Source organism: Lathyrus oleraceus, chromosome 6 (genome assembly GCF_024323335.1).
Source record: "Lathyrus oleraceus cultivar Zhongwan6 chromosome 6, CAAS_Psat_ZW6_1.0, whole genome shotgun sequence".
Lineage (NCBI taxonomy): Eukaryota > Viridiplantae > Streptophyta > Magnoliopsida > Fabales > Fabaceae > Lathyrus > Lathyrus oleraceus.
The window spans coordinates 95,693,563-95,699,797 of NC_066584.1; the positions used below are offsets into that span (position 1 = coordinate 95,693,563).

General features: G+C 35.6%; 1 long non-coding RNA gene across 1 annotated transcript; it reads right to left on the reverse strand.

Annotated features, from left to right (window-relative positions):
* Positions 1 to 2,115: 2,115 nt before the first annotated feature.
* On the reverse strand, positions 2,116 to 3,804 carry LOC127091434 (uncharacterized). Its single transcript, XR_007791921.1, has 2 exons — positions 3,159 to 3,804; positions 2,116 to 2,496 (listed from the first exon to the last, which is right to left on the reverse strand). It is a non-coding gene; the product is annotated as an uncharacterized LOC127091434 (long non-coding RNA).
* Between the last annotated feature and the right edge of the window lie 2,431 nt (positions 3,805 to 6,235).

A 6,235-nucleotide genomic window follows, 5' to 3' on the forward strand; every position in this document is an offset into this window, starting at 1 on the left:
ATGCCACTCCTAAGAGAAATCTTATGGATTCAAGACGAGCAACAGGTACAAAAGTCTCATCAAAATCAACCCCTTCAATTTGAGTGTATCCTTGAGAAACAAGCTTAGCCTTATTTTTAGTTACAATTCCATTTTCATCATATTTGTTCTTGTAAATCCATTTTGTGCCAATAATAGTCATCCCTTCAGGCCTAGGAACTAGGTCCCACACTTCATTCCTTTTGAACTTCCCTAGTTCTTCTTGCATAGCATCGATCTAGAATTCATCAACCAAGGCCTCATTCACATTTTTCGGTTCAAACTTTGAGATAAAGCAAGCATTGAATATCACATTTTTAGATCTAGTGGTGATCCCTTCATTAAGATTTCTAATAATAAGTTCCTTTGGATGATCTTTCTGATTTCTGATAAAGGGACCTTTGTTGGTTTGAGGGTTATCTGATTCAGTCCTTGCTGGCTCAATGTTGGACTCAATGTCTTCCATATTTTCTGAAGCATCGGTCTGTTGAGATGATGTTCCAACATCTGCATCGACCTCAATCTCTTTTACAATAATTGAATCATTAACCACAACATTAACGGATTCCATTATGACCTTGGTTCTGGAGTTAAATACCCTGTAAGTTATGCTATTTATAGAGTAACTAAGAAATATCCTTTCATCACTTTTGGGATCCATCTTTCTCCTCCTGATCACGATAAGCCAAAATATAGCATTTACTCATGTCATACCCCAAACGTTTCCCTCCTTTTTTCACTTTTCATCTAACCTATGACTTGAGATTCATATATACTCACTCATTCCTTATTCATATGCATCAGTCGTTCATGATTAGCACTTGCTAACAATAATCATAAATTCAAGGTTTATGGTTGATAAAAATCAGGGTTTGGCTTGAAGATTGTAGTATTGCTCATCATGAGGGGTGAAACCCTAATTTCTTGATCCTTTGGAACCTTGATTCTTGGAGATTACACCATGCATTCATCTATACATCCAACCTGAATTCTAGATTTTGGTCTTATGGGATCTGATGTCTGGCCTTTTGTGCATCTGACTTGATTTCTAAACCCTAATGGTGGGTCCATGGCTCGAGATATATTTGAGGAGATTTGTGCTTGGTTGGAAACCCTATTTAGGGATAATTGGTATTCAAGTGCCTTGTTTGGTTGACTTTTTGATCTGGGATTCATCGAAACCCTAGTTGCTAGGAGCTTGAGGTCTTAAAGGTTGCATTTTGGTGTCCATTTCACACAAAATCCTAGTTCTTGATCAGGGAGGTTCATGAATCATTTTACTTGCATTAAGGTTTTGGAAAACATATTTGTGGCTCAGAGCATTGGTGCATTGCTTATGTTGAGTACTCCTTGGTTTGAGGTCCTTGGTTGTTACTTGGCTTTGAACTTTGACTATTAAACCCTAGTCCATGGCTTGTTTTGATTGGTCTAAGGGCATGCTTGCATTCATATTCCACTGCATATCGCCATCTGATCAATTCATCTATTATCATAGCTTTGTTCATACTTGGCATTGATCATTTAAGTCATTGTTATGTCCTTTGGTGTATGGTTAGTGGTTCATTCATGGATCCTTGCCTTGATCCCATTCCATTACAAGCTTTCATCCAATTCATTTTAAGTCATATCCATCTCATGTCAAGTTTGGTTCATCTGCACACCTTGGTTCAATTTATACTCAAGTCGTTTAAATCAGGTTACAAGTTGATCATATCCATTTTAAGTCATATCCATTTCAAATTCCATGCAAGGTTCAAGGATCAAGATCAACTCAAACAACAATCTGATTTCATTCAAGTGTCAATTTCATCATTATGACCCATTACAAATGTTCGTTACCTAAGGAAAGTGCAAAAGAAAAGTGTGTTGACCAAATGTTGACTTTGGTCAATAGTTGACTTTTTAGTCAACTTTGACCAAAATCAACCTAATCCCTTTTTCCATCCTAATTCTAATATCTTTGATTCTTGACTTTTGGTTGGCCTTTTGGCATTGATACTTCAAAGTTCCAACTTGGTGTCATTCATGTCCAACCATTCCAATACCATTTCAAGTTCAAATACAACAAAACAATTTCCAAGCCATTCATATAGCATGTCATACAACATTTCATACATTTCATACCAAGAAGTGGAATTTGACTTGAATTTCGAATCACAAGTTAAGTTGCATTACATAAGCATTGTTTGACATAAGTGATTATAAGTGACTTAAATTCCATTACAACCAAAGCTTTCATAAACAACCAAAGTAACCGATTGATATTTCAACATGGCATGCCAAAAATGAAACCAAATACATAACCACAAACAAAGCCTCAGTGCTGTTGCTGATGTATCAATTATCGAGCTATGAACTTTCCAAATCCAACTCCTGTCACGTCGTCTTCTACTTCTTCCTCATACACTCACTTATGTTAACTCTAATCCTGTGAAAATTATGTAACTGCTGGTTTTTCTCCACAACAATTGATCCAACCTGCATAATTTTCATGACTCACAATATAACCCACCCTGCATAAACAAACAGGATAACTCAGTGCAAGCATTTTTTCAGCAGCTACTAACACATACCAATACCAAGTAGGCCTACTAACTGATTAACGATCTGTTTTTTCATAAAGCAGGTATTAAATCGATTTGCACCACACAAAAATTACTAGCATTTTCATACAACTGAACAATAAATTAAGCTAGTCTTCATTTTTAAAAAATCAACTTAGCCGAACTTAACATCATGCATTTAACAGTCAATCCATATGACAAAATTTCGTTTTCAATTGAATCAATTCTCTAACATAAATTTAACCTGTCCAAACATCTAACAGACCTAACACTGACTACATAAACATTGTCTAACAGGTCAGAAGTTTTCATTTCAATTTGAATAACAGATTCAACTAACTTCTAAATTTGTACCTAACAGTGGCATTTCAAATCGAATTTCACGAGAATTTTGCATACATTTCGTAACTAATTTCGAACTCTATAAGGGGAGTGCAATCTTCATTTCATTTTGATCACAACGCATCAACAAAATCTCAGAGAAAAAGATCACAAAGCAATTCGATTTTTCACATCCATCTCAATCTCTCAAAGCTTCTGAAAATCACTCACACACGCGCAAATATTTGTTCTTACAAATTAAAGAGATTTCAGAAGAAGAAGATAGAATATGGAGAAGGGAAGAATTCGCAGATACAAGAGGTACTTGAATAGAGATTGTTCGTCGCGGTCGTCTTCATCATCTTTGTGGTGCTTCGAACTCGTCCCATGCTGACCTCCATCGGTACGTTTCCTTTCACTCTTCGTTTGTCATCGCAATTGATACTGATGTGTAGGTTTTGAGTAGAGGAATCAAAGCCCTAACCCTAGGGACTTTGATTCCTCCATTGGAGGATTTAATTTCAAGATTAGATGTTAGGGTTCATCAAACTTTTGTTTCAATTCGAACAGTTTAGAAGAAATTAGGAAAATCCATTGGTGGATTCAGATTCATCGCATGATTTCAGTTTGATTAATGTTATTTGTTTGAGTGGAGAGCCGGTCCGCCGCCGGAGACAGCCTCTGGCATGGCGGAGGGAGAACATAATGGAAACGGAACAAGAAGATGGAGATAATGTGTGTCCATACTTTGGTCTGAATTTTATGTATTTCATTTTGCACGTACGCCTTTATCCACTGATTCATCAAGTGCATTCACACGTCCCCATCATCACATCACTGCTCACTTATCCATTCTCTCTGCTGACTTACGCGTTGACCTTATCCAATTGCATTGTCCATGCCTGAATTTCGTTTGGGCCTCTATTTAGACTTTCAGGCCATTTTGCTAAGACTGCCATGCTTCTACTAGTATACCTCCATTTCCACTTGTTTTTTCTCTCCACTTTATTTTTGGGAATTTAGGATTAGATTAATATGAATTTAATTTTTTATAGTTCAATTAGGAATATTAGATTAATTAGGTTTTAGGACTTAATTAGATTAATTAGGGATTTAGTTTAATTAGAGTTTTAGGACTTAATTTGGTTTTAGGAATTAATTAGGAATTTAGAATTTGATTTATAATATTTGGTTAATTAGAATATTAAGTTATAATTATAATTTGATTAGGGGTTAACTAGGGAATTTAGTTTAATTAGATTTTAGATTTAGAATTAGAATTCTACATAATTAGGTTTTAAAATTTTATTAGATTTAGTTTAGAATTTTATAATTAATTAGATCTTTTAGAAATAATTAGAAATAATGGCGATAAAATTAGGAAATGCTTAGGCTTGTTTAGTTTTAACTAGATTTTGACTTTTTTAGAATTAATTTTCTAATTGATAAATTTGTGGATAATAATCATTTTACCTTTAGGGTTTGGAATATCCTGACTTGCATGTTCCCCTAGTTTAGGATTTATGAAATCTTGTGATTGATTGATTAGCCCTTTAGGTTGTTATGTGTATAAATTTCCAATTGTTTTCCCGATTGATTTAGTTGATCAAAGTTTGCTTAGATTAATTAAATCTTTTGACCGTGCTCAATTCCCCAAGCTTATTCAAGTGATCAGAAGACCATTGATCACTTGATATGGCAAGTCATGTGTTCAAGCTATACTGGATATACTAGATCTCAAGATATGTATAAGACCCCAAGATTCAATACTTCATTCAATTCAAATAAGTATAAGACAGACGAAACTACTATTCAAGCACAACAAAGGTGTATTCAACACTTGTCAATCATGAGTCAAGTTGTGTGCCATGAGTCTTAAGCAATAGAGAAGGGGTGAGAGTGGAGAATTCCTATCCTCATTCTGAATATCTTTGGGTACGGAACGAATGACCCAATTTCTCATCGTATTCACCTCTATTCATAGACTTTAGCATTATTTGATCCAAGTGATTGTCAAGTCTCTTCTTTCTTCAAAGACAACCTTCATCACAGGAAGCTGCAAGAAAATTCAATTTCAACACTCGTCAGTTATGATGTAAATTGAACGTCATGAGCCTTAAGTAATAGAGAATGGGTGAGATTGGAGAATTCATATCCTCATTCTGAATATTTTTGGGTACGAAACGAATGACCCAGTTGCTCACCATATTCATCTCTATTCATAGACTTTAGTGCAATTTAAATCGAATAATTGATAAGTCTTTCTACACAAATATGGGGTGCAGACTGAAGATCAGACTTCAACCTTCTAGGATTTCTTCTTATCCCTTTTGTTCTCTCTCAGTAAAACTAAAACCATTTTGTGAATAAACTCAAAAACAATTAACAATACGAATAGAATTGTACGCTGTGAGCCTTAAGCAATGGAGAAGGGGTGAGAGTGGAGAATTCCTATCCTCATTCTGAATATCTTTGGGTAGGAGACAAATGACCCAGTTGCTTACTGTATTCACCTACATTCATAGACTTTAGTACGATTCAAATCATGACTCTCTTTTCAGAATAAAAGCAAACTCACCTCATGAAAATTCGTTTTGCCTTAGGGCTTCATTTTCAGTTTAAAACCTTTTCAGAAAGGACATGTTACTTCCGTTCTACCGTGAACGGCGCTTAAGCCTTCATGTGTGAGAAAGTAATGTTTAATTGCTAGAGTGTGATCTGAGTTCATCCATTCTATCACAAACAGACTCTTAAGACTCTCATGCTCGAGCATACAAGCAAGTTGACAGTAGAACGCAAATGTTAATATTGTTCATTAAAAACAACTAATGCATCCATCTTAGTTCGAAGAACTATGGAGCTCTGACTTTCTCATTGCACAGTGAGAATACGTAGGCACAAGGGGCCCAATCCTTGGCGAGCACATTAATTATTTACCCCCTTTTCCCTCTTTCACGAGTAATCTTTAGATAGTAACACCTGTCCTTGCAAAGAACATTCAAATGGTTCCCGTTGAGTACAACAGATGTGAGGGATGTTAATACCTTCCTCTTGCATAACCGACTTACTTGCCCTTTTTCTCTCCCCCCGGGTTTTATCTATGTTTTCCCTTTCCTTTGGGAATAAATAAATATCAATGGATACTTTGTTGTATCTTTGAGCGTGCAATGCGCTTGGGTATAATACGCGTAGCTTCAGTTGGTGACTCAACTGGGGACCATTTCCTAAGCAAGTCAAGTCCAGTTTTGTTTGCTTTCTTTGCTTGTTTTGGGTGTTTATCTTTATCACTTTACTCGCTTTCTTTATGGTATTTATTGTATCACTTTACTGCT